Source organism: Acyrthosiphon pisum, chromosome A1, assembly GCF_005508785.2.
Source record: "Acyrthosiphon pisum isolate AL4f chromosome A1, pea_aphid_22Mar2018_4r6ur, whole genome shotgun sequence".
Taxonomy (NCBI): Eukaryota; Metazoa; Arthropoda; class Insecta; order Hemiptera; family Aphididae; genus Acyrthosiphon; species Acyrthosiphon pisum.
Genome location: NC_042494.1, coordinates 205728 through 218469, shown reverse-complemented (window position 1 = coordinate 218469; position 12742 = coordinate 205728). Strand labels below are relative to the sequence as shown.

At 28.9% G+C, this 12742-nt stretch overlaps 1 protein-coding gene across 1 annotated transcript in view; it reads left to right on the top strand.

The window, feature by feature from the left end:
• LOC100166334 (noggin-like) overlaps positions 1 to 12742 on the top strand; it is a 108634-nt gene that overhangs the window by 8736 nt on the left and 87156 nt on the right. The window lies entirely within an intron of this gene.

Sequence of the window (12742 nt, the reverse complement as noted above, 5' to 3'; positions counted from 1 at the left end):
GGGCTGACTAAACATTGAGACGCCCGGCTTGCTGGACGGGGCCAAGCCCCCGACGGCCCGTGCTCCCAGCACTGCTGAGAACACCACTGATAGGCTCGGTAGACCTGTCAGCGACCCTACCCCGGTACAAGGGGCATCCCGACCGGAACCACGGATCATTTGATCGAAGCTGTCCGCGGCCTGTTATTAGTTATTCGCAGGCTACCCGACCCTGCCGAAGCAGGGGGAACCGGGCTTTCCCCCATCCGCAACCCGGGGACGCGATCCATACCGTGAGTCCACGGTCACGAAACTCACAGCTAGGCGGGCTGTGGTTTCGCTAGATTGTGACATAGACAGTGACCATATATTAGTACTAGCAAGGTGCAATATCATTTTCAAGAAACGGGCGAAGCGATTCATCAAAAATTGGTGTCTAGATAAACTGAAGAATAGCACTGCAGTTGATATCTTCAAAAGATAACTTGAAAACAAAGATACAAAATCTTTGGAAGAGTTATAATCAGTTATTCAAGAAACCTCTGACAGGGTGCTTGGGAAAAATACCTTTGAACCAAGAAAACCCTGGATGTCGCAAGATTTACTAGAGCTCATTGAGGAAAGAAACATCTGGCGAAACATAGACTATGACAAATACAAGCTTTTGAAAAATAAAATAATACAAAAGTGCAGACAACTGAAGGAAAAATGGATGGAAGATTACAGTGAAGATATCTTCAATATCTTTCAATATTGAAAGATGATGAAAAGAAACAACAACGGAGTATATTCAAAGGTTAAAAAATTACAATACACTCCAAAAATTAGAAGCCATATTAATAAAAACAAAGTATGTAAAACAGATGGAAAGAATACCTTGAAGATCTATACATAGGAGAAGACATTAACAATAAGCAAGAAGAGATATCGAGATTGCACAAAATTTGAATCCAGCAATGAAAGGTATAGAAATTACTAAGAATGAATTTAACCGAGCACTTATAGATTTGAGCGATAAAAAATCAACTGGATTGGTGGATATACTTTCAGAAATACAGAAAAACGTAGACGAACAAACAGGTAAAGACTTATTTGAAATTATCAAGTAATGCTATGAGGAAGGCTCAATTTCAGAAGATTTCATAAAAAGTAAAACTATCACCTTACCCAAGAAAGGAATTGCTACCGATTACTACTGAGCCGTGGCACAAATAAAACTTTCTCACCCTGCCATTGGTCAACAGTTGTCTGCGTCATTTGGAGAAGAAATGATCCGAACAGGGACTAGAACCTTGATGATTTTTTTGGTTTCGGTACTGGCTTGGTTCTTAGAAAAACTAAAATTTTCAGTTTTTGAAAAATTAAAATTTTGTTTCCTGTTTTGGATTTAAATCAATATAAACAAATTTAGTCCCGTTTCGATTCTTCAAAAATTTTAATTAAATATTTCTATTGTCAATTGGCGTCAATTATGGCAATACCAATTGTCAATCAGATACACCTATTAAAATTTGCTTAGGACTTAATAAGTCAAAAATGTACTCATCACTGTCACTTAATATACGTCCCCGTGTCAAACAAGAAACCAAAACCAAAACTTTTCCATAAAAGTAAAAGTATTGGTTCCTGCGTAAATTTCAAGTTTTTAAATTAATTTAAATAAGACTTCATGTGAGGGTTCCTGTATTAAAATTAATTTAATTATTTGATTCGTTGTGTTTCCGGTTTCCAATATTCAAAGGGTTCCGGTTCCAATGTTGGTTAGGTAATGGCATAATCTCAGTTATTGTTATACTAACACAACTATCAACTACTTACCACTGTGATATACAGCTACCTTATTACCCAACTGCAGTTATATGATTAAATGTAGTATTATGTATAATTTTTTTTAGTTTCAGGACATGCTTTCCACACTTTAAATTGTATTATTTAACCGGAGTAGTTAGCCTCAAGGAAGTACAAAATTATTCAATCACACTTTTTACATCAGTTCATTAACACATTGAATGGATACGTAGACTGTATATCGATTATAAGAATGTCCTATATATTTAAGGTAATGTTATGAAAATTATTTATTCATATTGTAATTGTAAAATATTGTACAGTAAAAATACTGTATGGTTGAAAAAGATAATATTTGTTTGTTGGTTCGAATAAATTATAACTAGTTTCAACAACTATGAGGTACAGTATAATTATTGCTTACAAGAAGAAAGAGTAAGAAATAATATTAAATTAAAATGCCTGTTTACTTAATGAAGATAATATATTCAATAAGATATTTTTTTGTTGGTTTGAGAATATATTTATTGCACCGAAAGGAATGATGGTTGATTTCAAAAGAGATAAAAAGTGATCACGATATATAGCCTGGAGCAGATGAAGAGTAGGTGGATGATGTCACCGAAAGGAATGATGGTGGATTTCAAAAGAGATAAAAAGTGATCACGATATATAGCCTGGAGCAGATGAAGAGTAATATCACCAACCATAGTTTTTTTCCTTATGTTTAACAATTTTTATCAGTTCATTTAATTGTTCATAATAATTAATTATAACAGGCACATAATAATATGTACTAATTTTGCGTTGTATATTAATCCATGTATATATAGGCCAAATACTACACATGCACTCACTCACTCACTCATTCATTGCTACATTTCAAAAAACTACAAACTGTACGTACTTGATATTTGGACTAGTGGTTCCTCTAATGAACTAGATGCGCAATAAGAAAGGATTTTACGATATTCTCATTTTATAGTGATTAGAGGGATGTTAGGGTCACGTGGAAAATGATTTGTTTGCTTATAAATGGCTGCCATTTCCTTCAAATTATAGTGGTAAGATACGGTGTGTACATGAGGTTGATTACACATTCGAATACCGCCGTAAATAGCAGTTTTCTCCAATCTTCGGAGAAGAAATGTTCCAAAGACCCTGCTACTAGGCTGTATAATAACAAATGTATGTATAAGTAGGTACGTGCTTATGTAATATAAACGAGAGAACATGGGTATGCATTTGTTAACGCGTTTTGATGTCATTCACGAATGATTAGTGATTTTATTTCATGGCCTAAACTCTAAGGGTGTGTGTACAGTTATTATTCTACTACTTAATTATATTTTGTATCTAATATGTATATAGTAATGTTATATGAAATATTTTAATTGAGGATGTGTGCACAAGACACCACAAAATATTATAGTTTCAAACCACATCTGCCACTTTCTATAGGTACATTATCATATATCGTTGTAATATAGTACTTTTCCTAAGTTGTAATGATAATAATATAAATCCTTCTACCCAATGACTTTAATATGTTTAAATTAAGAATAATAAATAAAATATTTTTGTTTGGGTGCATAGTGTTTATGAGAGAGACAGCGGTGCAGGATTATGCTTTTTACACTCTAACTATTGTTATTTTACAGGAGTAATAATTCTCGAGGATCCAGAAGCAAATAACTCAATCACAGTTTTTAAGTTCAGTACCACATTCAATGGATTCGTGAACTGTATAACATCCATAATTAAGTCTAATATAATTATGGTAATGTTATGGTATGTTAATGAAATTAATTTATTTTAACTGTAATTGAAATCAATCTTTATTCTTTGTATTTCATATAATTAATTTTTTATTTATGTAATTATGTGTAAAAGTTCTTTACAGTTCTTTGATTATAAATAAATCATAATAGATACCTAAATAAGTACCATTTTTGCATTGTACTTAGATTAATGGTTTCATAATTATTACTATATGTATTATGCAATATATTGACATTGTTTTTGACAACATATATTCGAACAAGTATTTTTCGAGTTATATAACTTTTATACTAATTATAATATGTCTATGTTTAATGTTTATGTATAGTACAATAGATTTGAAAGCTTAGATGATTTGAAAACGTTTTGAATTATTATTGATTTATCAATACCAAGTACAATTTGTTAAACTTACCCTGTATACTAAAATAATAAATACTACACCTAATATTAAGTCACAAAGTATACATAATAGTATGTATAATTTATTCAAATATTTTTCCAAGATTTCTATCTTTAGACTAAACATGTTAATAACTAAAAAGCTACACATTTGAATTCTGATATAGATACATTAACATTTTCAAGAAAATTGCCACCCTTTTGTTAATGACCAGTCTATTTTGTTTTGTGATGCATAATAAAATTTCATTCCACTGCTTTTTATGGTAAAGCATTTTGACAAAATAATACGCTAAAAAAAATAAAAACAAATGGAAACTCCATTTCTCCACGTCCCGTCCAAATAAATTAAATAATTATCATGATAAATCTGTTATAATAATATTGTGTTTTCGGGTTTTATTAGTAACATTATGGTCACACGGCGATATGAATAGGCAATTCAGCTACATGGCTTATCTGTTTCTTCGTTATCCCATGGTTATACAATGTTATACAACAGCTGATATAATATTATATTATAACGGTATAATAAATAAGTCCCAATGGTTGTAACAGGGCTTTGACTTGGGTTTGGTATTTGTTCCATAATTTCTCTAATGATTTACGTAGTATATTTTACAAGAATTCATAATGTTTCCATTTTATTCTGTCATACTTCGAATTTTTACAACTTAATAATTATTCCTACATAAATACGAATTTTATCACCAATGATATGAACGCTCACCTACGACACATTTTTAGCAAAATATTTGTTAAAAAAATTATAATATAATATATATTATTATAATTTAAAAATATATATTTTTTTTTTTTTAGTTTGAGCCCTCCCTAAACATTTTTCCTATTTGCGCCACTACACGCAGGTCTTGCAAATGTTTGCGTAGTAAGTGATCAGTTGTACGTGTGTAACTATAGTAGTGGTGCCAAACTTTTAATATAATTACAGGGTGAATAAAATAATATAGGTACAACGGCCACCTGTTAACCTCTCATGCGGCTACTAGTTAGTATTTTTACTTTGATTTAATTTAGGGCAGATTACTTATGTCCTGGAAAAAAACTAGATATAAAATTATTTATGCACTTATGAACCTTAAAATATTCTCTAAAAATGTTTACATAAGATATTTTTTAAGATTTAATTAATAAATATTCATGAAATGCAATTAGGTACCTAATTTAAATATATTTCATATAATTGCCAAATAATTAAAAAAGAACTTTTTAAATTTAAGTTAATAAATTAACTTTTAATTTGTTGATTATTGGTGTATATTAACTTAACTTAACTGAGTTGAAAAAATCATTAACTTGCCCAGCCTTGCAATTTATTGATATCGAGACAACTGTGTCTATGAACTAAAATGTATAAATGCATATATACAATTTAATTTAACTAGTAGGTACAATTGGTAACAAAAAAAAAATACAAATAATTGACTTTAATAATTATCTACTATTATAGACTATGCAAGCAAACATAAAATCACATTTTACCTTTTTCTATATTTGTAAGTAGTTTATTAGAATTTTCAATATTTCTTTTTCTAAATCTAGTATTTTTTGAACAAATCTTGGAATTTTCCTCTTCCTTTTTCCAAAATTTCTCCTCCTTTTTTCATAAACTTTCTACAAAATGTTTGCCAATTGACGTCTCTGGCGATGGCGATGTCTTGCACAGTTATTTTTTCTTCCCATACGTCGCAACTGGCGCTACCAGGCATTAATAAAATTTTAGATGAAAAGTTTAATCCTTCATCAGAACAAATAGAATAAATTATTTTATCAGTTGTTGACATCGACTCAACATCAAAAGCCGACGGATAACAAGCTTTAATTACAGTTAACAGCTTAGTGTCACCAATTGTACACAATAATTCACAATTTTAATCTGATACAATAGAAGCAGATTTTATCTCCGTGTTGCAAAAACATAAAAAAAAAAGAAAATAATTGAAATATTTTTATAAAAATTAATCATTTTTAATTAAAAAAATTTCATTACAAATTGTTTCAATACGAATAATACGAAATTTAAATTGATACTGATGCATGTTTGACGTGGATCCCCTTTTATAGTATTATTTATCAAACTTCCTATATTGTTTCATATTTGTACTTTGCACATGAACAAAGTCTATTGTGTTTATTTATTAAGTGATAAATTGCCCATATTATCATTTTTAGTTATCAAAACTAATCGCAATTATTAACATTTGTAGAAACACACGCGAGGTTTTCAAATATTTAGTTCAAAAAGTTCAATACTTACAACCGTTTGGTATAAATTGTATACACGTATCTTTTGTACTAATTTAAGTAAATGGTAGTAATTGTCCTAAAGTCGATCAGTTATAACTTATAGTGTATAAACGCACAAAATACAAAACAAATGTACACTTTTCATTCGAAACCTATACTCCATGTGACAATAAGACTAACGAGGTGACAATATTAGACCACCGTTGAGACAATTAAACCGCATGACGTACATTTATTGATGCCATTAGAACGTCTTCAAGTGACAGTTAGACCACAATATTAGTTTATAAATTTATTAGCTTCGAACTAATCACTTTGGTATACGTTTAGTAGTATCACAGTGATGATTCAGGCGTTCGTTTTACTCGGGATTCGCAGCAAACGAACTAAACACATGAAAAATAATATGTATTATGGTGATTGCAAATGAACTGTGTTTATGGAGTTCAACACTGGAAATTTTCTAATTATCTAAATATGTCTTGTAAATGTGTACGCAGTAATAGTGATCATCGTGTGACTATAGGAAAGATGCCAAACTTTTAAACACGATCTCATGCCGAATGAAACTAGGTGTCTAGGTACAATGGCCCCAAGCTTCTGATGCAAGTCCAAATGAGAAGGATGAAAGTGATATAATTATAGAGCCAAACTAAACACTCCAAAGTATGTTTGGTCATATCACGGCGACTTTTCAGACGTTTCTTTTTACTACTTATCTAAAACGAGTCGAACACAGACAAACTATTAATTATTATCATGTATTATAGCAATTGCAAACGGGTTTTAAGGAGTTCAATACAGACAATTTTATAAGTCCACGCACGTAGGTCTTGTAAATGTGCGCGTATTAACTATTAAGTTATCAGTACGTGTGTGACTAAAAGAGTGGTGCCGAACTTTTAAACGCGAACTCAAGCCGAATGAATATAGGTACAACGGCCACCAAGACTCTCGCGTGCCACAAGTCTATATTATTTACGGTATACCGTTAATAGATAGTGGTCAATTGATAGCGCAATAATAGATAGTGGACTATAGATCACGCGGAAATTGATAGTATATGACAATATTGATAGTGTACGAAAATTGATTGTATACAACGTTTTTGGCAACATTTTCATTTTATTAAAATTAAAAAAAAAAATTATAAAATTTTTAATAAAATTGTTAAAATTATAATTATAAAGTTTAAAATATATAATGAGTGAAAGAGGTACCAACATTTCATGGAATGGTAGATACATTGATCAACGTGAATGTAATAAGCCAGAAAAAATCATTTGGCGGTGTGTGCAATACAAACAAAAATGTAGAGGAAGAGTTCGTGTATCTAATGGCGAATTAATAAAATACATGGACCATAACCACGTTCCGGATATTTCCAAAATTGAAGCCAAAATACACATCAATGATATGAAGGAAAAAGCCAGGATTACATGTGAATCGACACACTCAGTTCTTGGAACAATAGCTGAGGTACCCATTTATTTTATTAGTACGTAGTATATTAATTAAATGTTGTCAAATTTATTCAGAATATTCTAACTTTTAAAACGTTTCAATTAATTAGTTATCAATTATTAAAGTTCGTATTTTATATTTTACTTGGCGATTGTAAATTAAAAATGTAAGATAAAAATTACCCCTAGGTATGCATACTTCAGTTCCTACGCGAAAAAAATATAGGTACTAGGTAGTACATAACTTCCTACCAGGAAAAAATGCATAGATACATTTGATTTAGCGGTGTGTTTTATTATAAAATTTATAATTATTATAAACTAAAAGAGTTTTTCCTTTTTCACTGTACATAATAATATAAGAAATTACGTTCATTAGGCTTCCGTACGGTAAAACGGGACCCTTTTACTAAGGCTCCGCTGTCCGTCCGTCTGTCACCAGGATGTATCTTATGAACTATGAAAGTTAGAAAGTTGAAATTTTCACAGATTATGTATTTATGTTGCCGCTATAACAACAAATAGTAAAAATCCAAGAATATATAATATAAACAGTGTTGCCAACATGTTCCCAGATGATGGTACGGAACCCTTCGTGCGTGAGTCCGACTCACACTTGGTCGGTTTTTTTTTATAACTTGTAGTGTTACCTCTGTACCTATGTAATAGATATAATTAGATAATAATCACGTTATATCCGCAGCGAGCTTCATAGAGAACTATAGACCTACAGTGATTGTTATTTTATATCTCTTATCTATAGCTGTAAGTCACTCATGCGGCTACTAGTTTATAATTTGACTTCGATTAGAAAAAACAATCTGTGAATGTTGCCAAATAATTAAGAAATAATTTTTTTTCTATTAAACTTGTAATTAATACATTGGTGGTTGATGAATGGGTGCCTTTAAATTATAGAATAATTGATTTTTGTTTTGATAAGCATGAAAAAATATCAAAAAATAACAAAACCATTTAATATGCCAAAAATGTTTACATATAATTACAGATTTGTATCCGTCGTAATATAAAACAAATTTGTAACTAGCTAACCTATTAAAAAAACCTAAAACAATTATTATTTAAATACTAAAAATTCTCTCTCCTAGTAATTATATAATATAGGTACATGTTGTCTTAAGTCTAAACTATTTATAATATAAATAACCATTTATGTAACCCTTATTTTCATGTAGTAATCATACATATGTTCGATTATGACTTGCAAATCATAGCTTTCGGCCCTCGTTCACATTTTTTAAAAACATTTTCAATTCAGCCTAACTTAACATAGGGTTCTTCACCACTGGACTGTAGTGTAAAAGAAATAGTGGAAGACGAACTAATCAATAACTATAGGTGAACCACGGCAAACAATGTGATACGTATGCTCAATTGTATGTACTTTTTGTTATTTTTACAGATTGTTTATATTAAGCATAATAATATTTATAATATAATATTATTTATACATAGTAAATACTTGAAGTACAGGTGCATTTATGTTGTTGTATTATCTGTTACCTTTCGCAACACATAAACACGATTAGATTTGAAACTAGGTTAAGAAAACATTTGCGTCTGTGATTTGTAACAACATTTAGCATTATGTCTTAGTCAGTAAGTTTTAGTATACTAAAAATTACATGTAGCAAAATAGATAATTAGGTTAAATCGTTGTGAATACTCAGTTAATGCTTATGTAATTGTATGTATTCGATACAAATATAAAATCAAAAAGGGCATAAAGAAAATAAATAATATTATAAACAACATAATTTATTGTTGTTGGCGGTGGACGTTTGGACACATAGACCCAAAATCCAACAAATTTGGGTACCAATAGAGGGCTGTAGTCAATTTTACCCAAAATTGACTCAAAATATATACAACATATTATGTTATTTGTGCCAAAGTTTCTTTGAAAAAACACCAAAATAAAGGTATGTAAATTGCACCAACTTAGGTAGTAAGAAATAATAATTGTAATTTATGCATCAACATTAAAATCGCTTTTTATTTCAATCTCCGTACAATTAGTTTGGATATTATATTGATATGTGACTAGAAACTAATAACACAAAATAATTTGTTTTAGATTCTGAGTGGTTATTTCACATATTTTACAGTCAGTATTGACTTAAAAGCTACGTATATTTAACAATAATATAAGACAAACATAATATATTATATTATTATATTATTATAATCACATTATTTCATGCAAAAATATAATTTTAAAATACATAATTATTTTAAATTATTTGTATACAAATTTTATATAGAGTTTCTATAACCCTAACATAATTATAGCTTTTATTTATAAAATAGGTGGACAAATCAATAGTTTATATATAAAACACGATTCTGTTTAGAACTTAACTCTCCCAAAAAAAAGCTGAGCTTACAGTGATTGATGTAGCAATATATCTGTAATAAATGTATGAGTATGTATTTTTGTGCTACAAATAAAGTCGTAGTTGTATTATAATATTTTAATAATTATATAAACAATAATTGTCAGTCAAATAGTCAGCAGTATGAATATCAAATTATTGATGAATAATTGAATAGGTATACTCGATAATCAAAGATACATAGGTACTTATTTTGGTGAAAACTACAAACAATATTTTCAACTATCGACGATGGTGAAAATTACAAAAAATATTCTCGGCTACCATCAGTGGTATAAATTATATATCTTTATTTTTGTGTAAATTACATGACATATATAATTTGCGCAAAAAACAACCAAAAAAAAAAAATATGTATGTATATAATTTGCGTAACATCCAAAAATTAATTTTGATAAATAGTGACTGCACATAAGACTAATTATTAGAAAGGCACTATGTAATCTGCGTCATCTTGTATCTACCTACATAAATAATTGTAATTTGCCCCCTTTTTCATCTTATAAAAATTGCAATTTTTAGAGATAGACTGATGATCCTCTACAATCTATGTTAAATACTAGGGATCAAAATTTCCGAAAAAAAAAAATTGAGAAAAATTGGTTTCATTTAAAATTTCCGGAAAAATGGTTTTGACGAAAAAAACTGGTTTTTTTCCTGGAAAAATTGAAAAATTGAATGAAAAAAATGGTTTTTTTTTCTAAAGAACTGAAAAAGTAATGTATATAGTAGAAACAATCTAATAAATAATGATAGTTGATAATCATATTACATACATATTATATATACCATACCTAACTTAAAGTCTGTAGTGGATAAATCTAGAGGATTCTAGGTATACTTGATTTATAAATAATTATAATTTGTAATATTAACTACTAAAGTACTAACTATTAAGTATTTACTAATTAGTTATTTCTTATTATTTCTTAATATTATTTTATATTTTATTACCAACACACTAAGTTTGATAATATACAAACTATCAAATAGTTACTAGTCATCACTCACCATTCACCAGTCACTGTAATATAATTTATAAACCTATCAGCCAGTTACTATAATACCTTATTAGTTATTAGTTATTACAAACATAAATAGACATTAAGTATACAATTTTTAACATTTAGAAATACATGTGACTTATTCTCGGGGAAATACAGTCTCCCACATAAATACCAATTTGATATAGAACTACGTTATTTTTAGAACAAATATTGAAATATCCGCATTAACATTTTTAAATTTTAATACAATAATACATTGATAACCGTATTGGCAAATGTGAAATGACAATGACTGGTTTCCTTATCTATTTTTTAAAATGTTTTTTTTTACATAGGTAGATTATTTTAATTTTTAAGCGTAAATAAAATATTTAATTTTCCGAAAATTTGGTTTTTTTTTTAATTTTCCGAAAACTTCGGTTTTTTCGGAAATGTATTATTTCAATATTCTCCAATTTTTCCACATTTTCCGAGGCTCTGGGAAAAAACCGTTTTTTCCGAAATTTTCCGGCATTTTGATCCCTATTAAATACTAGCATCCAACGCAGAGACGACATCGACTTTTCTTCAACTCCTCAAAGAGACGAACCTTATTCAGATAATATGACATCGGCACCAAAGGGATTATATCACATTTAATTTAAATTAACATATAAGCCTTTACATGTATCGACACCTAATTATTTTTTGTATTTTTGGATAAATTATAAAGTTGAGGTGTATTTATAAATTTAAAAAAATTGCGATTTGTACCACTTTAAAATAAATTGTTTTTAAACTGATTTACATGTATTTTGAATCATTGACTAATTACGTTAATTTTAATAGTTTCATACCTAGAAAATTATTAAAATGTACAAAAAGTAAAATAACTATAAATGTATTATATTGCAACTGTTCAATATTGTTCCATATTTTGAAAAAAAAATTAAAAATTATTATAAGATTAGACTTAGATTAGACGTAATTGATCTCGTCTCTAATTATAATTAGTAGAACGCAACAATTATTTTAAATCGGGTACGCGTCGGTATTATAGTATAGCTTTTGCGTTACCAGTAAATTTATCAGCTGGTAAATTCCAATAATTGAAGTTAAAAGTGTAGAGCAGATTGTGTATTCGATTTTGTTTTTTGTCATGGTGCGTATTACCAAAATTAATTTTTAGAAGTAACGAAAAATATATTATGTTAAATATTAAATAATTAAATTGACACTTTAATGTACCAATTAGTGGTGCAAAATACCATCTCACAAATTACAAGCTCCCGAATAGACACAACGTTTGGACACATATTATAAAAGACACTTTGGGTACAGTCAATTTAATAACATATTTACATGATAAACTATGGTACTGTTATCCATTAAATACCATAAAAAGTAATATATTTTGATTTATATAGAATAAGTATAATACACAAAATATTAAAAAATTGAAAAAAAAAATTTATTGCGAAAAAATTAACTATTAAGAGCTAACCTCCAGTCTCCACGTGGCATCTCTGGGTAACGCTAATAGGCTCTAAAAATTAAAACGTAGTACAGAAAAAAAAATGTTTAAACAATTTTACCCAAACGTGGTGTATTTAAAAATACGATGTACACAAACGTAATCATTTTTGGTCAGAAAAAA